At 34.7% G+C, this 27,748-nt stretch overlaps 1 protein-coding gene across 1 annotated transcript in view; it reads left to right on the top strand.

Annotated features, from left to right (window-relative positions):
- FSTL5 (follistatin like 5) overlaps positions 1–27,748 on the top strand; it is an 864,841-nt gene that overhangs the window by 450,256 nt on the left and 386,837 nt on the right. The window lies entirely within an intron of this gene.

Raw genomic sequence — 27,748 nt, 5'->3', positions numbered from 1 at the left:
TAGATTATCTTCAGTATTTTTATAGTACTCACATATGTAAAGCTTTCCAAATATATACACATGTAATTTTTTTTCCAAAAAGACAGGGAATATACTATGTGTTTCATGTAAAAAGATCATGTTTGTATTATGCCTGTCATACATCAGCTGTCTGATATTGGAAAAAATTAAATTAAAATTAAATTAAATTTAAAAAATTAAATCTCTAAAAATTCATATAAATAATGATAGTAATTATCACATGATCATTTTATATTAAACATTGATCATATTTTATGCAATATTTGATACTAGCAAAGTAATAAATATGAAAGACTTGTGGGTTATAAAGCTTTAAGGCAAGATGTTAGTATGCTCTTCAGATGTAATTAAGCTGCATTTCCACTTTAAGTTGCAAGCAGAATACAAGATGGGATATCTCAGTAAACATTTCATCCTTTAAACGTGTGTACAACTTTTCAAAGGTAAGAAGAAAGCAGCATTATCATTGGAAGATTATATGAAGAAACTGAAACACGAGAAGTTAAGAATTCAGTGGCTGAATTTATAATTGAATCTATGCCAAACTAGTTAAGAAGTCTATGTGTTTGTCACTGAGCTTTGCTCTGTAGCAAGCATTATTTTGTGTGCTCTGGATAACAGGAATACTATGGTTTATCAGGGAAAAAAAAATCACATTATATTATGTAAGATAGAAGGAGATAAATGTCACAGAAAGTCCTACATAAAATATTAAGTGAATTAAGAATATAATCTCCCCTTTGGGGAATCAAGGAGAGGTGGTGAAGGTAGTAATAATTGAATGAGTCTTCAGGATGAGTGGGTTTGGACTTTGTTGGATGAGAGATGGAAGATGGACAAACAGAATAGTGTCAGAGAGGAAACAATGTTCCTCTACCCTTCTAGACTTCTCTGACTGGCTTAAGGATCAAGTTGTCATGAGGCATGTTAGCAGGAGAAAATCAAACAAAGTTTAATAATGTATATAAATGGGAGAGACCCAGGAAAACCGAAACCCTCACCTTAAGCAGTAAAACCCTCCCGTTAAGTACTGTCCTCAATGACTGAAACCCTTACCTTAAATGACTGAAAACCTCACCTTAAGTACCATCCTCAGTAAAGACAAAAGAGGACTTCAGAGGGGAGGAAGGCAATTTTCAGACAGATGAAAAAGCCGATGTTTGGTTAACAAATGTTTGCTGGGCCCTGCAGAGAAAATAGAACATAAAGAAGAATTTTAACACACATGGATTTGCTAAGTTCCTCCCTGTCCACACCTAGTTCACATTATAGTTACCCTGCAGCGACAGCCCCCTTCCTGGAACAGGTCTTCTATCTGCTTTTTTTTAGGCAGTTAGGGGGAAAATTGAAGTTACTGTCTCAGTCTTTTGGACTTTGATTGAGCTTTGATTGTCTCTTTAGTACACAAGTAGTATGTATATTAAAGAGATATTTTAGGGTGTCAATTTTGCCTCCTATATTGGCATGAATAAAATCTCAGGTGCATGATATACCATAATATTTAGAGAAATTAGTCCAACTGCACATTCTTTTATAAGTCTGAAAGTCTATGAAATAACTATATTACTATTTTACTAACTTATTTTATTAAACAGCCAGTCTACTCTACCAACTACTATTCACACTCTCATAATATGAAGACAGATTTGGCTAAATAAAAGTACTTGAAATTTGTAGCAATAGCAGGAAACATTTTTAATGGTATACAAACTATCAAGTGTGAATAAGAGAATTAGATATATTTCTATAGGATTTTTATTTAAAATGTAGTTATTGTTGATGGTGGGAAAGTGGAGCTAGAAAATGACAAAACAATGAAAATAAAGTGTGAATAACATATTATTTTTGTGATAACATGGTGGAGACTGAATATTGATCCCTGGCAATATCAATACATAAGAATCTTCTCAAGAATACTGCTATCTGGCCCCTATGAAGGGGAAAATATGATACTGTGTTTGAGAGATGATTTGACGCTGCTAAGGAAGGCAAGGTAGTTCAGTACATTGTAAAGATAAATAAAATTATGCAATTCAGAAATCTGAAGCATCAGTACAAGCATTCAATAGAGACATAGTGAAACATGGTTTATAAAGGAACTATTGGGCACTAGGAACAATCGAATTTGGATGGAAGAAAATCTATATGATTCTGTTGATGGCTGGAATGTAATATGGTATCAAATTACAGAAATTATTTATAGGAAATGCAATGAAATTGAATGAATATCGTTAATGATTCTTCTATTAGGTGAAAATTGTGTCTAACACAAAAGGTATACATTTTTAATATTTTGAACCATAAAGAGATAATGGGTAATGCAAGCACTTGGCAGTCAGTAATCATATTACTAGCTTTTATCTTTTTGAATCATCACAAAACTTTTTCTTAACTGTGATAAAATTATGTTAACAATCAATGGGAAAAGATAATGTTTTTCTAAGTAATGCTGGAATTATCTGGAGTGTTTTGATATTCCTTGTGGTTTAACCAAGCAGTTTTCCATACAGTTTTACATTTTTAGTGTTTCAACCTTATTAAACAGGGCAACCAGTTCTATAATGACTTCTTGGAGAATGCAAAACTAACTTGTATGGATTGTCTGTATCAGCAAGGTATTTATATGTGAGTAGGAAACATATGCCTATTTATTTCTCTCCTTCTGTTATAATACAACTAAACCCACCTCAGTTTTGTGACAGAATTTGTGTAATGACATGATTTTAAAAAGTCATTCTATTTAAAATATTAGTATTATGAATAAAAATGTATAAAAATAGTGAAAAGGCAATCCATTTTAAATTTATGTACTAAGTACCTATGTGTATAGAGTGCTATACTAGTTAAAGTAACTTGAAAAAGATGTTTCCTTTCCCTGAGGGATACATCATCTCAGACAGACAATGATCAAAATGACATATGAAGGAAGGGTAAATACTAATCATTTTTCACACATAGAATTCATTCCCCCAGATAGTTTATAAAAAGAAAGCACAGAAAACTAAAAACTCCCTAAATGAATATCCAAGAGAATAAACTAAGGCCAGGGAAGTTATATTTATCTTTATCCACTCATTATTTACTGCTAGATATAAGGATAGATAGAATTCTTGAATTCCAGTTTATTAATCTTTCTGCTGCCATATAAAATGGGGAAAAGCTTGCAAACAGGTAAATGTTAATGGTAAAGAAAAAAAGCCAGCACATCATCAAGTGTTATTGCATTATATTAGAGTGTTGTTTTCACACTTATAAGGTTTTTCATGAAATATTTTTTTCCATTTTGAATAAGATGAAGTATTTTATTATTTTCTAATAAGCATTATGTGACATTCTTAATTTCTCTCCAGTGTTTTTTACATTAGTAAAAAATCTTTTGAGTTTTACTAAGATACCTAAATCCCTCACTCTCACTGAGTATCAAATATCTTAAATTATGCTTTCTTTGGTTAGCAAACTTGGAAATCTGTGTAATGGGATCCAATAAATACTAAATGAGGTCAGACATAGTTTTGAATACTTAGAGGAAATACTAAATCTTCTTTGCAAATTGTGGACACCCTACACCCATGAATTTTGTTTTCTCAATAGTAAAATGTGTAGATTTGCAGTGTAAAGAGTGCTTAGAATTAAAAACAAATAATATCTTTATTAACTGTAAGGACTTGTACTGACTATATAGAGACAGTATTTTATTTTCTTCCAACTGAAAATCAAAATACAATGCTTGATTAAGTTTGACTTGGCTTGAAATATATATTTTTGCTTCAAATCTGTAGGTAAGTGCAAGTAATTCGCCATCAGACAATATGACCACACACAGAATTTCAGAAGTGATGTTCAAATAAATATTTATATATATTTAGTTTTGCACATTCAGTTGGGATGATAAAGTGCAAATATATGACTATGAATTTTAGGAAATAATTGTTTTCATTTGGACATTCTAGATTGCCAAAAATAGTGCAGTTGTCTACCCACTAAATGTACATTTGTTTTGGAAATGCTTTTCAAGTACTTAATTTCCTAAGTTAAACTATATATTGCTTTGATTTAAAATTGTGTGGAGTGAGGAGTTTGTGTAATTATGACAGATTCTTGAAATTATATCAAATAATTATGAGCTGTAGTTCCCTAAGCCATTTACATACACTTTAAGACATGTATGTGTTCTAGTGATTAAAGGTCTAACATCACCCTTAAGTATATCTTTATTCAGCTCACAAACAATCTCTATGTGGAAGGATCTACAGGAAGATATTTTTCTACTATGCATAAAGTAATTAGGTTTTTGCAAGCCTAATGCATCAATTGTGAGATTTATATTGAAGCTACTTGTACAATATCTGTCTCTCCTTTTTAAAAAAGAATAATTAGGATTCTAAAATATTTTTCAAAATCTAAGAGTTACTTTAAATCACCTAAATCTCCATGATTATATGTGAAAGGCTTCTTAATGGACTATAGATTTGATCGTGACATTATAAGAAAAAGAAAATTTATTTTTCTAGGAAATCACATTCGCTGCAATAAAATGTTAATTATCGGAACCATCTAATAACTCAAGCAATGAAATATGAGTATCATATTAACATTCACTGACATTACATCATTAGTATATGAAAGTTCTTTATTTGAGAAAAATAGCTGAATTTAGTGACCAATTAAGAGTGTTGAAGTATGTGAAAGTGATGGGGACAGGACTAGAATAGCAGTAGCAATAATGCAAGGATGTGTCCATATTTGGAAAATAGTTTACAAGCAGAATTAGCTGGATTAGATGAGTGATTACATAGACATGGGAGGAAGAGGGTAGGGTCAAGGATAATGTCAAATTATCTAGTTTGCATACAAAGGTGGACAATGATGCTACTCATTAACGTAGGAAGCCCAGGAAGAGAAACAAGTTTGGGGAGTATATTTAGTTAAATTTTAGACATATTGGCATATCCAAATAGAAACTTTTAGTTGGAGAATCAGGTGGCCCAGAGTCAGGTGAGAGCTCTGGGTCACAAGGCGAGACAGAGAGCATGTAGTTAAAATTTGATTCTGTGGCAAGGATGGAGGTATCCAAGGTAAGCATAGGAAGTCCCCTTCATATGAACAAGTTCTATGCCAAGAGCAGATTCATAAGTCTGATTTGCTCAAAAAATCCAACAGAGTTAGTCTAGCTACCCAACTAACACAATCAACTATAGTACTATACTATACATTATACATTATATATATGTATATGTATGTACTATATAATACATTATAATACATAACATAATATAATAGGTTTCTAATACTTTTCACACAAATAATACATAAAAACACATTTTTAATCTTACAGTACAGTACCTTGAAAAGTACAGTAGTAGAGTCCAACAGCTGGGACACGGGGCCCGGCACTGAGGAAGCAGGCAAGAAGAGTTATTGACTGGAGAAGGGAGTGGAGGTGGCAGATGGCAGGGCTGAAAAATCAACAGCAAGAGGAGATGGAGAGCAAGCTGCAATTTCACTTACGCCTGACACTGAGGGAACACATGTTAGCATCTTTGAAAGTTCACAACTCGAAGAGTCATATGTAGGAGACTTACTGTTAGTGGAGAGAGAAGAGTAAAACAGCAGTAGGAAGCTAAAACTAAACAATAATAGCACAAAGAGGAAAGTCAACGGAGTACGCCATCAAGAACTTTTAGTAAGGAATTGTTTTCAAGGCTAAGTTCAAAGCAAGAAAGTATACAACAGAAGAACGGGCACTGGATTGGCAATAAGGAAGTTATTGGTAACTTTGGTTATGGCACTTTGCAGCAGAGATGTAAGTGTAGACAGTTAAGTGCTGGTGGCTGAAAAGTTGGATATAAAAAAATGAAAAAAAAAAATTCTGAGCAAAGAAGCAGAGCACATAAATGTACATTAAAGTATATATTTAGTTAAAATCTAAAATAGATAAAACTCATTTGTGGTTATAGTATGTAATATGAATGGTCACCTATGGAAACACAGGCAAGAGAGAATGACTTCTAAGGTGCTGGCAAGCTTGTACTATTTATCTGGATTAAAAAACCCCATACTGATTTGGGAAATGATGCATTGGATAGATAGAACTGCTATATTCATAAAAGAATCTATACTGGATCATTATAGTGTAAAACTTTGCAGGAACTTTGATTGACTGATTCACTGGAGAAATCAATATTCTACTACAAGCTTTGATTACAAAGTTAGTTCACATGTGTATGACTGTAATCTTCTGTGTTGGAGTGTGCAGATATGCCCTGATGGTTGGATAAATACAGAATCACTGTCTTACAGATGGTTACACTGTGTGTTATTTTTTGCTGTATCTGGATTCCAGCCACTATAGAAAAACACTGTTGCAAAACATGATTGTTGAAATTTTATGTATAGACATATATTCTAAAAGGATAGTTTCTTGGTCTTAAACCAAAAAAAAAAAAAAAGAAAACCCAAAACTATTATATCCTAACTGTTAATAAAAGAACAACCGATAAGGCAAAACAGATTTGAACTATAATTTTTAAATCTTCAACACTGTAAGATTATATAACTATGATCTTAAATCTTTCCAACTTGGAGATGACTCTGTCCTCATCCTATTTATATTACCTTAATCTGATGTAGCTGGTACACCTTTATGTTTCTCTTTTTACATATAACCACTGGCATTCTACATGCTCTGATCTCTCACAGGTAAAGTTTGTTTGTTGATCTGTTTGTTACTTTTAAATGCAGGCTCAATTAGATATTTCAGCTTATTTTATTTCAAGTGGAACACTTTTATTTATTTCTTGACATTTTGACTCTTCTGTCATATAGATATTGAAAATAAGGACGTGTCTGAGACAAAGTGAAATAGAAATAAAAAATAATAAAATGGTAACTGACCAATTATTCTTATTTTTCACACTGTGACATACCTTGTCAATCATAATTTAGTGCATTTGACTTAAAATTACTTTCCCCTCATTTCAGTATAATATTCTGGGAAGGACTTTGCCTAAGACTGTTTGTGGATTTTCACAATCATATCTATAATTCCCTGGTAAAGAATCTGCCTGCAATGTGGGAGACCTGGCTTTGATCCCTGGGTGGGGAAGATCTCCTGGAGAAGGGCATGACTACCCACTCCAGTACTCTTGCCTGGAGAATTCCATATTTAGAGGGGCCTGACAGGCTACAATCCATGGATTCACAAAGAGTAGGACACTGTTGAGGGACTGACTATTTTGCTTTCATACTTAAGCTTTGTTAACCCCCTGTTCTTAATACCAGTTTCTCAGAAACACTTTGAATTGAAGCTTGCATTGTCCTTTTGTGGTAGTTATGAAACCATATCTGGTTGTCATCTCCTTGTAGTGGCTTTACTATGAAGATTCCAGCCACACTGCTCTCAAAGATCCCATCTATTTGGACATGACACAGTGGCTGCAGATTGGCAACAAAGCCTTTCCTTCATTTCAAAGTAACTCAGATTCCCAAACTGAGTTCCTCCTTATGGGATTTAAGTTTTTGATTGGCCAAAATTGTTCAGCAATTTAAAACTATTGGAATGAAATATGTCACATTTTAATTACTAGCTCTTTTCTGAATTCCTTTCTCTAGGTTAGTTTGAGAGGACGCATTTTATCTAAAGTTTCCAATTGAAAGTTTCCTTATAAAAGTCTGTTCTGTCAAATGATCCTTTAGAGAGGCATTAATTTACCAAGTGAGTGTTATTATGAACTATTAAAAGCAATGCTTATAAATATATAATAGCAGATAAATCAGATATTTTTTCATTTATACTATTTGGAAGCTAATACTTAAAAATCACAGTTTTGCTAAATTTATTTTTTAATGTATATCTATTACTTGGGCTCGGAGAAGGCAATGGCACCCCACTCCAGTACTCTTGCCTGGAAGATCCCATGGACAGAGGAGCCTGGTAGGCTACAGTCCATGGGGTCGCGAAGAGTCGGACTCGACTGAGCAACTTCACTTTCACTTTTCACTTTCATGCATTGGAGAAGGCAATGGCAACCCACTCCAGTGTTCTTGCCTGGAGAATCCCAGGGACGGGGGAGCCTGGTGGGCTGCCGTCTATGGGGTCATACAGAGTCGGACACGACTGAAGCGACTTAGCAGCAGTATTACTTAGGCTTCTCTGGTGGCTCAGATGGTAAATAATCTATGTGCAATGCATGAGACCCAGGTTCGATTCCTGGGTCAGGAAGATCCCCTGGAGAAGGGAATGGCTACCAACTCCAGTATTCTTGCCTGTAGAATCCCATGGACAGAGGAGCCTGGTGGGCTACACTCCATGGGGTCACAAAGAGTCGGGCATGACTAAATGGCTAACATTTTTGTTTTTACTTCATAGTTATTCCTGTCTCATTTCTTTCTTTCTTTCTCTTTCTTTTCTTTTTCTTTCTTTCTTTTTCTTTCTTTTTTAGTAGCTAGACATCTATCCTGTCATTTATGTGAGTTCTAACACTTTCACAGAGGAGTTGTATGGATATTACCAGATAAAACATGAAGCTTTACATAGACGTTATCAATGCATATAGAAATCATAAAGTTTATGTTCAGTGTCAATATTAGTTTGAATCCATTGTATCTTGTTGAGAAAAAGAAATGAATCAAAACGCAAGAAATTGAGTTTTGGATTTTCATAAATTTTAACCCAAATCACGTATTAGTAAAAGTCTATCAAGGTCTTTATTTTTTGCTTGCATATACTACCATAATTCTATATACATATTTTTTAAGAAAGGATATTTATTTTTCTTGGGCTTCCATTCCTCAATTGCTGGGTTGGGAAAATCCCCTGGAGAGGAAATGGCAACTGACTCCAGCTTTCTTGCCTGGAAAATCGAACGGGCAGAGGAGCTTGGAGGGCTACACTCCAGGAGATCACAAAGAGTCAGACATGACTTAGCAACTAAAAAACAAAAACAAGATTTATTTTTCTTACTGTAGAAGTTAAAGAAAACAGAAAGGCATTCAAAAGAAAAATAAGAATCTATTTTAATCCCGCCATTCAGTTATGATCACTTTGAGAACTATATATGACTACATTATTCTTATATTCAAGATTTATTTTAAATCTACCTTCTTTTAATTAAATGCATATTGGAAACACAGCATCAATAAATATAGTCTAACATCATGCTTTTAATGACCTGCATTTGTGTAAAGATATCATAATTAAAAAAATTATAATCATGATACTTTATTACTGTTCTCAAGCTATTATTCCTCTCCTTAGAGATTAATGCTAACCCATTTGAAAAATAATAGAAGGAAAATATTTTATCCATCCTAGTAATTTTAATTTTTGTAGTAGTCACATTAAAAAAAGAAGAGAAAGAAATAAAATTGATTTTAATGACACTTTATTTGCCCCAATTATTTCAAAATATTATTATCACAGCAATGTAAAATTAAGAAAATAATCTATATACTTTTTCTTATCAAGTTTTGAAGTCTACCATATATTTTATATGCCACCTTCTACCAGTGTTTCCCAAATGTTTCATATCAGTTGATGTTTAAGGCATATAATCCCTACTCAGAGTTAACGCCTTTAAAATATATTATCTGTTTTTAATAATCTTATTTTAAAATTAATGACTTTTTTTCCATTCCAATCTAAAATAAATGGACCAATTATGTAAGCCTTCCATTGAAAACCTAAGAATAAAAGGGTCACTAGCCTGAGTTTTACAGTCCTTGTACTGAATGAACAGTAAGACACTTTAAAGGAGCCTGTACAACCTTATATATCACAAAGTTTAACATCCAATTTTGGAGAGTATTGGAAATAGCTTCAGACTGTTGTTACCTCTGAAATCCCAGGAGAATTAATGCACTACACTCAAAATAACCTTATAATTCTTTAATGTGTAGACAGTACCAAAATATTTTGCAGTGTCTCGGGATTATCACAATGAAAAGAAATGCTTGTACATAAACCAAATCCCTAACAATTATACAGTGGAAGTGAGAAATAGATTTAAGGGATGAGATCTGATAGACAGAATGCCTGATGAACTATGGACAGAGGTTCCTGACATCATACAGAAGACAGGGAGCAAGACCATGCCTAAGAAAGAGAAATACAAAAAGCAAAATGGCTGTCCGAGGAGGTCTTACAAATAGCTGTGAAGAGCAGAGAAGCAAAAAACAAAGGAGAGAGGGAAAGATATACCCATTTGAATGCAGAGTTCCAAAGAATAGCCAGGGGAGGTAAGAAAGCCTTCCTCAGTGATCAGTGCAAAGAAATAGAGGAAAACAATAGAATGGGAAAGACTAGAGATCTCTCCAAGAAAATTAGAGATACCAAGGGAACATTTCATGCAAAGATGGGCTCAATAAAGATCAGAAATAGTGGGGACCTAACAGAAGCAGAAGATATTAAGAAGAGGTAGCAAGACTACACAAAAGAACTGTACAAAAAAGATCTTCACAAGCAAGATAATTATGATGGTGTGATAACTCACCCAGAGCAGGCATCCTGGAATTAGAAGACAAGTGGGCCTTAGAAAGCATCACTATGAACAAAGCTAGTGGAAGTGATGGAATTCCAGTTGAGCTATTTCAAATCCTAAAATATGATGCTTTGAAAGTGCTGCACTCAATATGCCAGCAAATTTGGAAAACTCAGCAGTGGCCACAGGACAGGAAAATATCAGTTTTCATTCCAATCCCTAAGAAAGGCAATGCCAAAGATTGCTCAAACTACCACACAATAGCACTCATCTCACACGCTAGCAAAGTAATGTTCCAAATTTCTCCAAGCCAGGCTTACAACAATACCTGAACTGTGAACTTCCAGATTCAACCTGGTTTTAGAAAAGGCAGAGGAAACAGAGATCAAATTGCCAACATCCGATGGATCATGGTAGAAGCAAGAGAGTTGCAGAAAAATATCTATTTCTGCTTTACTGACTATGCCAAAGCCTTGACTGTGTGGATCACAATAAACTGTGGAAATTCTGAAAGAGATGGGAATACCAGACCACCTGACCTGCTTCTTGAGAAATCTTTATGCAGGTCAGGAAGCAACAATTAGAACTGGACATGGAACAACAGATTGTTTCCAAATAGGAAAAGGAGTACGTCAAGGATGTATATTGTCACTCTGCTTATTTAACTTATATGCAGAGTATATCATGAGAAATGCTGGGCTGGATGAAGCACAAGCTGGAATCAAGATTGCCGGGAGAAATATCATAACCTCAAACATGCAGATGACACCACCCTTATGGCAGAAAGAGAAGAAGAACTGAAGAGTCTCTTGATGAAAGTGAAAGAGGAGACTGAAAAAGTTGTTTTAAAGCTCAACATTTAGAAAACTAAGATCATGGCAGCCAGTCCCATCACTGCAAATGATAGGGAAAGAGCAGAAACATTAACAGAGTTTATTTTGGGGGACTCCAAAATCACTGAAGATGGTGACTGCAGCCATGAAATTAAAAGACGCTTACTCCTTGGAAGAAAAGTTTTGACCAACCTAGTCAGCATATTACAAAGCAGAGATATTACTTTGCCAACAAAGGTCCATCTAGTCAAGGCTATGGTTTTTCCAGTGGTCATGTATGGATGTGAGAGTTGGATGGTAAAGAAAGCTGAGCACAGAATAATTGATGCTTTTGAACTGTGGTGTTGGAGAAGATTCTTGAAAGTCCCCTAGGACTGCAAGGAGATCCAACCAGTCCATCCTAAAGGAGATCAGTCCTGGCTGTTCATTGGAAGGACTGATGCTGAAGCTGAAACTCCTATACTTTGGCCACCTGATGTGAAGAGTTGACTTATTGGAAAAGACCCTGATGCTGGGAAAAATTGAGGGCAGGAGGAGAAGGGGATGACAGAGGATGAGATGGTTGGATGGCATGACTGACTCGATGGACTGGGTTTGGGTGGACTCTGGGAGTTGGTGATGGACAGGGAGGCCTGGTGTGCTGCGGTTTATGGGGTCTCAAAGAGTCGGATATGACTGAGCGACTGAACTGAACTGAACTGAAGCATGCCTCATCATTATTCAGTACACAGTAATTTCTTGGCAGTTTCCCCTTCAAATATTACAAAACCCATGACAAAATCTATTAAAGACAAATATTTTTAACAAGCATTTAAGAGTAGCAAAATGGAATGTGAATACACATTTATCTTCACACTTGTATACAAATAATTAATTGATGATTACCTATTTAAGATATGTATGTTTGATTATATTTAATAATTTCAATCTTCTTATTTTTTACTCCATTTATTCAACAACAAAGTTTCATCTCTCAAGGAAATTCAGTTCCAATTTCTCTCCCTTAATTTATAATGGACCTCTATCGGCAGTGTTAATTGGCAAGTGCATTTTTTAGCATATTCTACCATTGCAATCATCCTTAGTACATTCTGAATGAAAATTTTTCCATAACATAAATATATTTATCTTAAATATTAATGCACATTTGTTATATCCTTATGTGACAACTTTATAATATATTTAAGCTAAATAAATTTCTTAAGAAATATGGAAAGCAGACATCTACACCAAATGCTGTTTAGCTGCCTGACAGGATTTCATGGGACAAGAAATACTGTCTATCATGTGCAATGTATACACTGTAAATCATGCTCATCCTGACAGAAATTGTTGTTATAAAAGGGGGGCAAATTGCAATGAATCTGTTACCAGACATTCAAGTAGTATAGATGGACCCTTGTTATTGATGATCAGCTGGGACTAAAGCAAAGCATCTGTGATGTTTAAAGCATTACAGAAATTACTAATTACTGATCATCTTGAGAGGTAATATACATTTATAGAGACTGCCTAGGGGAGAGTGAATGATTATTTTTTTCTTGGTATGGCTATAACTTGATTAGTAATCATAATTACACTTCAGTAAATACATAAGTAAATTAGACATCTTAGTATATGATATAATGTTCTTGTCTATACCAAAAGGATGATCATTTTCAACTAAAGATAAGAATTAGAAAGAAAAGTTGGATGGGAGGAGGAAAGAGACAGAAGGAGTGAGAGAGTTAGTGATGGAGGCAGAAAAACAGAGAGAACAGAGATGGGAGATTAAAAAGAAAAAGAAGAAAGGGAAGGAAGAAGCATGGTATATTTCACATTAAGCATTCTGTACTTTAAATTTTATCAATTGTGCAAAGACTCAATTACATCCTTTTATGTATTTAAATTAATATTTCAAGTTATAATTATTAATTTTATCCACAACATACAACATCTGTTATATTCTTATGTGACATTATCAGGGCTTGTCACTACAAATACAGATAAGAAAGAGTTTTTCAACTTGAGGAAATTAAACACTAAAAGGTGTGTTGTATAACTACACAAGATACCAAAAAAGAGTGCAGTCTCAGTGATGGATTCTGAGCAGAGATAACTTCTGAATTAAGTATATCCCCAAGTATGACTTCTTAAGGGGACAGCCAGAGACCAGGTGCTTGCCACAAAGGAGATCATATCAGGAAAGATCTAGGTGTGGGAAATTGCAAGCAGTTTGGGAGTCACAGAAGACTGAAATACAAGCTGGAAATCAGTGAGAAAACAGGCTGAGGAAAGAGGTAGAGAATAGATCTTGAAATGCTACAGATATTGAGAAACAGAGCTGGTTCATGTAGTAACAGGCAAAGCACTTGGCAGTGATATGGAATTATCAGATCTAAATTTAGAAGAATCATTTAAGCTGAGTGCAAGATGCAGTTAAAGAACAAGATCAGAATCAGAAATAACAGCAGATTTCTGCTGTTCAATGATGTATTGAAGGCAGCGATTACATTTTCAGGAAATTTACTATCAAGTAGATGTCATATTGGAAACTGGAAATTGGCCCATGGCATGTTTTTAAAGATGCACCAGAACATGGCTGACTACCAGCTGCAATTTTCTAGGTGAGAAGTTTTGAGGGACTGAACAAGGGTAACAGGGTAAGTAACAGAGTATGGGCTTGAGGAATATTTAAGAGAAAATACCCAAGACATTCGCTGAAGGATACAGCTGATGATTTCTAGAAAAGATTCTAAGAAAATGCACACTTTTCAATTCAAGATTAGTATAAGTAAGAATTATATCAATCAGTTTGCTGTGACTAACAAAAAATACATTGAAATAAATTAATTGGTTACATGTCTTGCTTTGACAAACTTCAAATTTAAAAATATTCACATTATTCCTAGAGATCTTAATGTATTGTTTCATTATAGTAGAAAAAATTTGCATATGTAAAACAACAGATTTTTTTAAATGAAGTTCTGAGAAATTTGTTACACACTTTTTCAGCCACTGAAGTAACAATAAATTAACTTTGTTTCTTACTGATGTAAAATGAAGAATGAAATCAAACCTAATTAGTTGAGCAAACTAAAAATCTGAACCAGCGATTGTTCTTAATGGTGTATGATCTGTTCAGTTGCTCAGTCATGTCCAAGTCTGCGACCGCATGGACTGCAGCATGCCAGGCCTCCCTGTCCATCACCAACTCCTGGAGTTAACTCAAACTCATGTCCATTGAGTCGGTGATGCCATCAATCACCTCAACCTCTGTTGTCCACTTCTCCTACTGCCTTCATTCTATCCCAGCATCAGGGTCTTTTTAAATGAGTCAGTTCTTCGCATCAGGTAGCCAAAGTATTGGGGTTTCAGCTTCAGCATCAGGCCTTCCAACGAACATTCAGGGCTGATTTCCTTTAGGATGGACTGGTTGGATCTCCTTCTAGTCCAAGGGACTCTCAAGAGTCTTCTCCAACACCACAGTTCAAAAGCATCAATTGTTTGGTGCTCAGCTTTCTTTATAGTCCAACTCTCACATCCATACATGACTATTGGAAAAACCATAGCCTCGACTAGATGGACTTTTGTTGACAAAGTAATGTCTCTGCTTTTTGTTATGCTGTCTATACAGAACAGAATTTTGGACTCTGTGGGAGAAGACGAGGGTGGGATGTTTCAAGAGAACAGCATTGAAACATGTATATTATCTAGGGTGAAACAATTCACCAGCCCAGGCTGGATGCATGAGACAAGTGCTCAGGCCTGGTGCACTGGGAAGACCCAGAGGAATCGGGTGGAGAGGGAAGTGGGAGGGGGAATCGGGATGGGGAATACATGTAAATCCATGGCTGATTCATGTCAATGTATGACAAAAACCACTACAATATTGTAAAGTAATTAGCCTCCAACTAATAAAAATAAATGAAAAAAAAAAAAAAAAGAAAAAAAATATGCTGTCTAGGTTGGTCATAACTGTCCTTCCAAGGAGTGAACGTCTTCTAATTTCATGGCTACAGTGACCAACTGCAGTGATTTTGGAGCCCTTAAAATAAAGTCTGTCACTATTTCCACTCTTTCCCTATCTATTTGCCATGAAGTGATGGGACCGGATGCCATGATCTTAGTTTTCTGAATGTTGAGCTTTAAGCCAACTTTTTCACTCTCCTCTTTCACTTTCATCAAGAGGCTCTTCAGTTCCTCTTCACTTTCTGCCATAAGAGTGGTGCCATCTGCACATCTGAGGTTATTGATGTTTCTCCCAGCAATCTTGATTCCAGCTTGTGCCTCCTTCAGTCCAGCATTTCTCATGATGTACTCTGCATATAAGTTAAAAAGCAGGGTAACAATATACAGCCTTGCTAGTCATATTTCTATTGACACAATTAAATTTGGTAGAATCTTCTTTTATAAAAACTTTCTGTATTATTCTGAAAACTACATAGGTGATGGCTCAACATCTTTTTTTTAGTAATTGCATTTGTCCTCGAATATATGAAGTGGTAATATTTTCTTTTGCAATCAGGAGTTTATGTTACTGCTACAGTGAGTGAGATTTTTTTATTTTATAGATTGACACAATTCTTATGCAATGGATATTATTTTTATGAAGTCTTATTAAAAATGCAGATTCTTTTCCAGCCCTTTGTACACATTCAACACTCTACTAACAATGCATAATTAAATATTTTAACACCATGTAACTATGTTTAAACAACAGATTAAAGTGCCATATATGCCATTGCTTATAAAATACTCACATTATCACCCCATAATGTAACAAAGGAATTTTATTTTAATGCATTATTTGAAAAAGGTTTTGTAATATAAAAGCAGTATTTATAGGCTTTTTAACTTAAAAAGTAGAACATTTTCATGTACAGTGATAAATGTACACAGTAAAATATTTCCTGCATTTTTCAGTCTTTTAGGATTTATTAACTTTTTAAATTTTGATTTCAAACTTGGCTCCACAAGTTATAACTTGCTGAAAAATATTAGGATTTCCAGACATAACTGTTTATGGAGAGATTAGGACTCACCAATTTAACTGGGATCATTCTTCAAAGTCCAGGCTATATGGATTTACTTATTTTTGCCTTTTTAGCAAAGAATTGCATTCTTTTCCCTAGAAACTATTCACTCTGCTGCTACTTGATCTAATAAAGTAGACTAAACTACAATTGATATGTTCTGTCCCTAAAATTCATTTTATAATTTGTGTTATTCACCTTTTGCCATTTTTTGAAGCATGGATAGCCATTCAAAAAATGATAATAACCCAAACCATGAAAATTTGATCCTAGTTTAGTTCAGAAGTTCAGTTCTGTTGCTCAGTCATGTCCGACTCTTTGGGAACCCATAACTGCAGCATGCAGGCTTTCCCGTCCATCACCAATTCCTGGAGCTTACTCAAATTCATGTCCATCCAGTCCATGATGCCATCCAACTGTCTCATCCTTTGTTGTCCTCTTCTCCTCCTGCCTTCAATCTTTCCCAGCATCAGGATCTTTTCCAATGAGTTAGTACTTCACATCAGGTGGCCAGAGTATTGGAGCTTTGGTTTTAGCATCAGCCCTTAAAGTGAATATTTAGGACCTGATTTCCTTTACAATAGACTGGTTTGATCTCCTTGCATTCCAAGGGACTCTCAAGAGTCTTCTCCAACACCACAGTTCAAAAGCATCAAGTCTTCAGTGCTTAGCTTTCATTATGGTCCAACTATCACCTCCATATGTGACTACTGGAAAAACCACAGCTTTGACTAGATGGACCTTCGTCGACAAAGTAACGTCTCTGCTTTTAAATATGCTGTCTAGGTTTGTCACAGCTTTTCTTCCAAGGAGCAAGCGCTCTTTCATTTTGTGGCTGCAGTCACCGTCTGCAGTGATTTTGGAGCCCCAGAAAATAAAGTCTCTCACTGTTTCCATTGTTCCCCCATTTATTTGCCATGAAGTGATGGGACTGGATACCATGATCTTGTGTTTTTCAAATGTTGAGTTTTAACCCACCTTTTTCACTCTCCTTTTCACTTTCATCAGGAGGCTCTTTAGTTCCTCTTCACTTTCTGCTATAAGGGTGGTGTCATCTGCATATCTGAGATTATTGATAATTCTCTCAGCAATCTTGATTCCAGCTGTGCTTCATCCAACCAGGCATTTCACATGATAAATTCTGCATATAAGTTAAATAAGCAGGGTGACAATATACAGCCTTAACATAATCCTTTCCCTATTTGGAACCAGTCTGTTGTGTTGTCCAGTACTAACTGTTTCTTCTTGACCTACATACAGGTTTCTCTTGAGGCAGGTAAGGCAGATGGTATTCCCATCTCTTAAAGAATTTTTCACAGTTTATTGTCATCCACATAGTCAAAGGCTTTGACATAATAAATAAAGAAGAAATAGATGCTTTTCTGTAATCCTCTTGCTTTTTGTATGATCCAACAGATGTTGGCAATTTGATCTCTGGTTTCTCTGCCTTTTCTAATTCCAGATTGAACATCTGAAAGTTCTCAGTTCACGTACTGTTGAAGCCTAGCTTGGAGAATTTTGAGCAATATTTTGCTAGCTTGTGAGATGCATGAAATTGTGCAGTAGTTTGAGACTTCCTTGGCATTGCCTTTCTTTGGGATTGGAATGAAAACTGAACTTTTCCAGTCCTGTGGCACTGCTGAGTTTTCTAAATTTGCTGACTTATTGAGTTCAACACTTTCAAAGCATCATCTTTTAGGATTTGAAATAGCTCAGTTGGATTTCCATCACCTCCACTAGCTTTGTTCATAGTGATGCTTCCTAAGACCCACTTGTCTTCACATTCCAGGATGTCTGGCTCTAGGTGTGTGATCACACCATCATGGTTATCTGGGTCATTAAGATCTTTTTAACATAATTTTTCTGTGTATTCTTGCCACCTCTTCTTAATATCTTCTGTTTCTGTTAGGTGCATACCATTTCTGTCCTTTATTTTGTCCATCTTTGAATGAAATATTTTCTTGGTATCTCTAATTTTTTTGAAGAGATCTCTGGTCTTTCCCATTCTATTGTTTCCCTCTATTTCTTTTCATTGATCACCGAGGAAGGCTTTCTTGCTTTTCTTTGGAGCTCTGCATTCAGAAGGGTATATCTTTCCTTTCCTCCCTTGCCCTTAGCCTCTCTTCTTTTCTCAGCTACTTACAAGGTCTCCTCTGAAAAACACGTTGCCTTTTTGCATTCCTTTTTCTTGGAGACAGTCTTAATCACTGCCTCCAGTACAATGTCATTAACCTCTGTATGTCTATCAAAGCTAATCCCTTCAATCTATTTGTTACCTCCACTGTATAACCATAAAGGATTTTATTTAGGTCATACCTGAATGGTCAAGTGGTTTTCCCTATTTTCTTCAATTTAAGTCTAAATTTAGCAATAAAGAGCTCATGATTTGAGCCACAGTCAGCTCCAGGTCAAGTTTTTGCTGACTGTATAGAGCTTCTCCATCTTCAGCTGCAAAGAATATACTAATCTAATTTCAGTATTGACCATCTGGTGATGTCCATGTGTAAAGTAAAGTAAACCTCTTGTGTTGTTGGAAGGAGGTGTTTGCTATGATCAGTGCATTCTCTTGGCAAAACTCTGTTTTTGTCCTTCTTCATTTTGTACTCCAAGGCCAAACTATTACCACAGAAGCAGTGTCAATTGAGAGAGTATCCTTACATGTAAAAGATTTATAGTTCTAAAAGAGCTAATGACTTTAAACTGATTGAGTTTTATGAATAACTGTATCAGATATTTCTGCTGATTTCAGTGGAGACAAGATTTCAGTGTACTGGGTTATAGGAAGTTACTGGGAACCTTGTTATGACTATCAGAGACCTCAAAGCATTACAGATGGATGAATGCATACTTCATTCAGAAACTCTGCAGTAACAGAAATGGCTTCATTTGCAGTCACTTTGTACTTAAGAATGTATGCATGTATGGTAGAATTTGGTGTGAGAGTTGTTTTCATATTTCATCACACTTTCATAAATAGATGGAGATATAATTCCAGTTAGAACAATAGCATAATTGTTACTAAGATATTTTATAATTAACTATAGACAATATTATCCAACTCTATAAAACCAAGGAATGTATCGTGTCAACTTTGACTCTATCAGTTCTTAAGAACCAATGGATACTTAAATCTATCTACAGATTTGGATCTACAATTAAGTCATAGTCAGAAATTTGTGGTGTAAATATGAATCAGTTCAGTTCAGTTGCTCAGTCATGTCTGACTCTTTGTCACCCCATGAACTGCAGCACGCCAGGCTTCCCCATCCATCATCATTTCCCGGAGGTTGCTCAAACTCATGTTCATCAAGTCAGTGATGCCATCCAACCATCTTATCCCCTATCTTCCCCTTCTCCTCCTGCGTTCAATCTTTCCCAGCATCAGGGTCTTTTCCAATGTGTCAGTTCTTTGCCTCAGGTGGCCAAACTAAATATAAATATATTTCTTAATTAGGTTGGTAATTTGCTCAAAAAGTATTACTGTTAAAAAAAAAAATTCTTCACAGTGATGAACTTGATCCTTATGCATCCCCGATCATATGCTTTTAATACACTGTTTGTAATTTAAACAAAACATTTGTTAGTGAAAATACAGAATTATTAAAACAAAAAATACTTGCATTGGTCATGTCTTGTAGTACTGGTAGAATTTGCACCTGGTTGAGCATAACAGATTAAATGGTTCTGAACTTGCCAGCACTGTAAGTAAATTTCCATATTAGATTCTATTTGAAGGGAGAAGAGAAGTATGTGTGACTTTAAAAAGTCTCCTTCTGTAAAAAACATATAGCTTCCAGCTAAAACATTATTTCAGATGCAACTGCATAATTCTTCATCTTGAAAAACTTGTTAGTGTTATACTCATCTCTCAGTTAAAAAAAAATCTGTGAATCTATAATTTGAAAACCAAATTATATTTATATTGATTTTTAAATTAGCATACATATTTGAGATTGTAGAGAAAAAAGTTATAAATGTAGTAAATTTAAAATGTACATGCAAGGCATTCCATGTTCTTGGATTAGTTAAAATGTCAATACTAATCAAAGTGATCTACACATGCTGTGGAATCCCTATTAACATTCCTGTGGCATTTTTGGCAGAAACAGAAAATATCTTCCAAACTTCCTATGGACCCTGGATAGCCAAAATAAACTTGATAAAGAAGAACAATTGAAGGTCTCACTGGTACTGATTTTAAAACTATAAAGCCATAGTTGAACCAATGTGATTCTGGTATAAAGACAGACATATAGAAAAGAATGGAATATACAGAAATCAAATGATTTTAAAAAAAATTCCACAGCTATTCAAGTGGTAAAGGATAGTCTTTTTGAACAATTGGTGTTAGGAAAACTGGCTATCTACATAAACAAAAATGAAGTTGGACTCATATCTTACATCATTTACAAAGTTAACTCAAAATGGATCAATGACTTAAAGTATATATATATATATATATATATATATATATGTATGACTTAAATATGACTTCAATAAATGATTTAAAATATATACATATGTCTCATTTACATATTTATATATAATATATATATTATTTATATATATATATGTCATATATATATATGACTTAAATATGACTTAAATAAATGACTTAAAATATATATATATATATATATATATATGTCACTCCCAATCTCCCAATTAATAAAATGAGAGCCTTACTGTATGGCAGAGGGAACACTACTCAGTGCTCGGTGGTAACCTAAATGGGAAAGAAATCTCAAAGGAGGGGATATATGTAAACATATAGCTGATTCACTTTGCTGTACACCAGAAGCTAATACAATGTTGTAAGCAACTATGTTCTGGTAATTAAAAGAAAAAAAGAGCTATATATATAAGACTATTTGAAGAAAACATAGGGAAAAAGCTTATGACATTAGATATGGCAATGTTTTCTTGGATATGATGCTAAAAATATGAGCAACAAAAGAAAAAGAAGCTATATAAACTGGACTTAAAATGAAAAATCAGCTTTTGTGCTTCATAAAATGCTATCAATAGAGTGAAAATGAGCCTAGGAAACGGTATAACATACTTGAAGATCTTATAAGGGGTTAGCATCCAAAATATATAAAGAACCCATACAACTCAACATGAACATAAAAAACAAGTCAATTATGGGCAAAAATGAGCAAAGGACTTTACATAGATATTTCTCCAAAGAAGATATGCATGAGTCCAATAGACACATAAAAAGATGCTCAACTTCATTAATCATCAAAGAAATGCAAATAAAATCCACAAATAAATACTACTCCGTACCCATCAGGATGTGTATATCAACAAAGTAGGGCTTCCCTTGTGGCTCCTGCAATGCAGGAGACCTGGGTTTGATTCCTGGGCTGGGAAGATCCCCTGGACGAGGCCATGACAGCTCACTCCAGTAATCTTGCCTGGAGAATCCCATGGGCAGGGGAACTTGCCAGGTTACAGTCCACGGGGTCACACAGAGTCAGACACGACTGAGCAACTAAGCATCTGAAATTTTAAGTGCTGATGAGTGCATGAAAAAATAAAAATCCTATGTATTTGCTGGTGGGAATGCAAAGTGGTGCAGCTGCTGTGGAAAATGGTAAATGATTCTTCAGAAAATTAAATGTAAAATTACCCCGTGATCCAGTTATTCCACTTCTGTGCATGCACTCAAAAGACTCTAAAGCAGGGACTGTAGAGATATTTATGCACTCATATTCAGCATTAGCAGCATTATTCACAATATCAAAACTGGAAGCAACACAGGAGTTCATAAACAGATGAAACAGATAAACAAAATGGTGTGTGTATTCAATGGGTTATTATTCAACATTTAAAAGCAAGGAAACTCTGCTCCATCCTTCAAAATGGATGGATCTTGAAGACATTGTGCTGAGTAAAATAAGCCCATAACCAAAGAACAAATATTATATGCTTCCAGTTATTTTAAGCTCACCAAATTCAGATACGAAAAGGAGATGGTTGTCAGGGACTGGAGGAGGGGAGACAGGTAGTTTATGTTCAATTCATACAGAGTCTGGGAAAGGTGAAAAGATTCTGGACAAAGGTGGTGGTGGTAGTGTCACAATAATGTTCTTTCCTTAATGCCAATTAGTGTAGACTTAAAAATGGTTAGTTTTACATTATATTTAATTACAATTTTAAACAGAAATAAATGTATCTGCAAATACTTTGTAAAATATGTGCAAACAATCAAAGTGTTTATTTATTTTTATTACCAATGTTATTTACTGAGTAGAGTGAATATCTATTATTGCCCTATGCGACCAGAAAATAATTGACTACTCATTATGAGTCAGTTTTGTTTATTGTAGGAGATTGACATCAATTAATGCACTGCTAAAATTCTCCACAGAATGAATAGGGGTAGGTTATACATTCCAGACAAATTTGTCCCCTTATCTGCATCCATACTCATCTTTTCTTCTTTATTTCTAGTTATAATAAAAGGAAACACTTCTACTATCAATTCCTTGTAATGTTTTATATTCATTCTCTGTATGCATTTGTTTTACATCCTCTAAGATCTGAGTCTAAAAATAGTTCCTTTTCTATGGGTTAGCTTCTATCTTTCACATTATGATGGCTACCTTGCATTAATAATTTTAAGGACTTCAAGTCTTTCTCCCCTGAAATGACACACTTTCTTCAAACTGCCATTCTACTTGTATCCCTTTCTTATATAAACCTTAAAGTTTCTATTTTTTCTTCTTTATTTTTAAATTGGAGCATAATTGCTTTACAATGTTGTATTGGTTTCTGTCATACAACACGAATCAGTCATAAGTGTGTGTGTATATATATATATATCCTGTCTCTTGCTTCCCTCCCTTACCGCCCATCCCACCCCTCTAGGTCACCTCAGAGCACCAGGCTGCGGTCCTCTACTTATTTTACAATTGGATTCCTATGCTATAACTGCAAAGAAGGTGCTGTTGCCAGTGGCAACATTACCATGCTTGTTACTAGGTCCAATGAAACGTTTTTACATCAAGAGTCTCCTCAAGTGTGTGAACTTGCTTTTTATTCTTTCCACTTAAACATTTGTTTTCTTGGTTTTGCACTCAACATATTTCCTCAAAAGCTATCTATTTCTGGTCACTCCTCAGTTGCTTTTATTGAGTTCCTTTACTCATCATATGAAGGTTGAAATTCTTCAAGATTCTGTCTCTGAGTTTTTTTTTTTTTTTTTTTTTCTTCTTGTCTAACTCACTCTCCTTTGTTGATTGTAAGCTATATGCTGTAGTAATCCAATCAACACCTCCAACTAGATTTCTTACCATAACACATACTTGGCCCACTGGAACGTGTCTCTTGGATTCTCATAACCAATCGTTCAAATCTAAATTCACTGTTTATCTCCTGTTAGTCTATTCTTCTTTCTGTGTTTCTATTTCAGATCATGACATCACCATGTACTCAGTGACTAAAGCAATCAAAATATATTCTTCCATCTTTCTCTTGCTCCTCAAGGAAATAAAAAAGAAAATTATGTTGACCCTTTCTTCTAAAAAGTCTAAAATCTTGTTCATTCTGTCTTCCTCCCTACAAGTCTCTTAGTTCAAGCCACCATTGTTTTTTTGTGTGTGGAGTTCTTTAAAATATTTTTCTGATGTAGACTATTTTTCTTCTTTTTTTAAAAAAAAAAAACTTTTAATTTTGTACTGGGATATAGCCAGTTAACAACACTGTGATAATTTGAGGTGAACAGCAAAGGTACTCAGCTACACATAATACATGTATCCATTCTCCCCCCAAACTCCCAGTCTTATCCAGACTGAACATTGAGTGGAGTTCCATGTTCTACAGAATAGGTCTTTGATGATTATCCATTTTAAATATAGCAGTGTGTACACATCCATCTGAAACTCCCTAACTATTCCTTCTCATTCTTCCCCCTGGCAACCATAGGTTTGTTCTCAGAGTCTATGTTTAATAAGGAAGCCCATTTTTATCATTTTTTTAATTTCAGATATTAAGTGATGTCATATGATATTTCTCCTCAGTCTGAGTTACTTCACACAGTATGACACCCGCTATGTCCATCCATGTTGCTGCAAATGGCATTATTTCATTCTTTTTAATGGCTGGGTAGTCCATTGTACATATGTAAGAAGTGGACCATTTATAAATTCTTTATTGTTTCTGTTTTATATTTTGTTTTTTGGCCATGAGACATGTGGGATCTCAGCTCCCTGACCAAGGGTTAAATCCACATCCCCTGCATTGGAAGGTGAAATCTTAATTACTAGATCATCTGGGAAGGCCCCATCACCATTTTTAAGTAGATAAAGCAACAGCTTTCTACATGGTCTCCCTGCACCAATTGCCACCCTCTCTTACTCTGTTTTATCAGAATATTCTTCCTCAAATACAAAACTTCCAGAGATCATTTTAATTACCATTCAGTCCCCTCAAGATAGCAAATGTATTTTCCTTAATATATTTATTTCTCAAATATATAGTCCTTTTATAACCTGACAGTACTTGGAGTTTTTGATAGCTTGCTTGTCTCATTTTGTTTTTGCTTTCTGCTTTGTTTTTTACTCATAAGCTATACACCTGCCATGCTAAAATACTACCCAAAATGTTGCGTTCCTTCTTGCTTCTTGGTTTTTATACCTTCTATTCTCTCACCTTAGGTCATAATACTAACCCAAACATTTCTTAATAAAAACTCATTCTTTCTTTGTGTCCTATTTTCTTCCCAGTTCCTCAAAGGCTTCAGTGAACTTGCCTAAATATTCCTACACTAACTCATATTTCTTTAGCACACACTCACCCTACACACATTGCAATTCCCTGTTTATTTATTTTTTTTTTTTTAGGAATTTTCTGTTTGGTTGTGGGATGCCTTAGATCAGGAATATTATCTGTATTCACTTTCTACAGCTTCTGTAACAAATTGCCAAAAATGTGTAGCCTTAAACAATACAAATATATTATCTTTGAGCACCATAGGTCAGAAATTTGACACAAGTATCCCTGGCTAAAATCAAGGTATTAGTTCCAAGGTTTCATTTCTTCTGAAGGTCCTAGAGAAGAATTTGTTTCCTTGTCTTTTTCAGCTTCTAGAGGCCACCACAGTACTTCACTCATGGCTCTCCCTTTCCATCTTCAAAGCCAGAAATATTGGGTCAGGCTTCTGCAAGCTGCCATCTTCTGGTTCTCTCACTCCTGTGTCCCTTTTCCACTTATAAGAACCCTTGTGATTACACTGCCCTCCTCAGAATATCATAGAATAATCTCCCCATTTCAAGGTTAATTGATGAGAAATTGTAATTTCAACTGTAAGTGAAATTCTTCTTTGAATATATGCAACCTAACATATTCCTGAATTCCGAGGATTAATATGTGGACATTTGGGGGGAAGTATCACACTCTCTAAGAAGATAAGTGTTATGAATATCGATTTTATGAATGAAACAACTGTCAATGAATGAATTTTAGGAGATATCAAATTCAGTATGATAATTTTGGTGTAAACTTAATGTTCTTGCAATTTCTATGAAAAGCACTGCACAGACTTAGCACTACTGTGTCAGTCAGTACAATATGGTGTGGTGTAAATTAGATGGAAATCAAAGCAAGAGACTGGAATTTTGTTCAGTCCTGCTTTATCCTATCCGTGATTTGAAAAAAAGTTATCTATCTTTTTAGTAATCAGGTTTTTTGGTGTTTTGTTTTGCTTTCTCCTTGAAGCATGAAGGTTGACATAGGGTCTGCTATTCTTATCCTATAATTTTTTTTTTAATCAAACCTCTTCTTAAACTCTCTACACAATTAGAGTTTTGTCAATCAAAGTATAAAGGAGTCTATCTTTTTTGAGATACCTGAATTACCATCTGGGAGCATTTGTCCTTGATTTGTCATTGAACCTGTATTTAAGGATGCTTCAAGTTTTAGTATGGTCTTCAAGAGATACAAGGAAACACTTGCCTTGCTTCTATGGAGCCCAATTACCCTTTCAAAAATAAAAGTGTATTAGGCTACTGAAGTTTTATTTTATTTTTTCAGGATTTAAAATTATTGGAATATAGTTGATTTACAACGTGTTAGTTTAAGCTGTGCAGTAAAGTTATATATACACGTATATACACTCTTTTTTTAGATTATTTTCCCATGTAGGGTCATTACAGAGTACTGAGTATAGCAGCTGTTGTGCAATACAGTGGATTCTTATTAGTTTTCTCTTTTACATAGAGTAGTGTGGATATGTCAAACCCCGATTTTTAAATGCACATTTAAATTTTAATCAGATGACAGAGGTGTTTTTCACCACCTCAAACTACTCCCATCCCCAGGCTGCCCTAATTTTACATTTGAACACCTTATTTCTGCCCAGGTTTAGAATGTTGGTCTCTGAGTCTGCGTGTTGGTCCTAGGTTGTGCATGTCATCACTTGGGGTCCTGAGGAGACTCTTGTTCTTGCCCTTCTCTATTTATAATTGTTCCACAGTTAAGTCAACTTGTAGAAATCTTTGACTCATTGTGTAAAAAATTTGGTAGTTAAATCAGTAATGAACCATTTAGGGATAAAATGATATTAAACAAGTTGTACTACCTTGCTAGAGTTACCATAACAAAACATCACAAACCTGGTGCCTTAGATAACAGAAAGTTATTGTCTCACATCTGTGGACGCTAGAAGTCCAAATACAAGTTTGGTTTGGTTCCTCTGTGGGCTGAATGAAGGATCTGGGCTTGGCCTCTCTCCTCAGTTTGTAGATGGTCATCTTCATGTTTACATGGCATTTTTCCTATATGCATGTCTCTGTGATCCAATTTCCCTTTTTATCTAAATAAAAACATCACTCATACTGGATTATGGATTACTCCAATAACCTCTTCTTAAGAAGTATTGCATTTGCAACCACCCTGTTTTCAAAGAAGGTCACATTCTTAGGTACTGAGGGTCAAAGTTTCAGCAAATGAAGTTTGGCCAGGGGACAGAAACCCATGATACAAGTGATCACTTTGAACACATTTTTAATAACTTAAGTGTAAAAATCATGTATACGTAAATAATGTGAAGCATAGTTGTTGGCATTTTCCTTTACAAATATGCCTTAAATGAAATTTGGACAAGAACATTTTTCTTGGTAAATTTAAAAAATAAAAGTGCACTTATAAGAGAGCTTGATTACAACTTGTATGATTAAGGAAATTGTGTGAGTAATTTAACCAAAATATGCAAATAAATGAGAATAGTTAGAAAAACAAGTCAAGTGTTTCAAGTATTCTTAAAAATATGCAAATCATCAGGCTTATTTTCTAGTTTAGTATTTTGTTAATGCAAATAGTTTTGATTTTGCATATAAGTTTTCAAGTAGGTAAACCATTATTATTTGAATTTGATCAACACTGGTTAATTTGGTTA

Source organism: Dama dama, chromosome 5 (assembly GCF_033118175.1).
Source record: "Dama dama isolate Ldn47 chromosome 5, ASM3311817v1, whole genome shotgun sequence".
Classification (NCBI taxonomy): Eukaryota; Metazoa; Chordata; class Mammalia; order Artiodactyla; family Cervidae; genus Dama; species Dama dama.
Note: the sequence above shows the minus strand (reverse complement) of the source record. Positions and strands in the feature narration are given on the sequence as shown.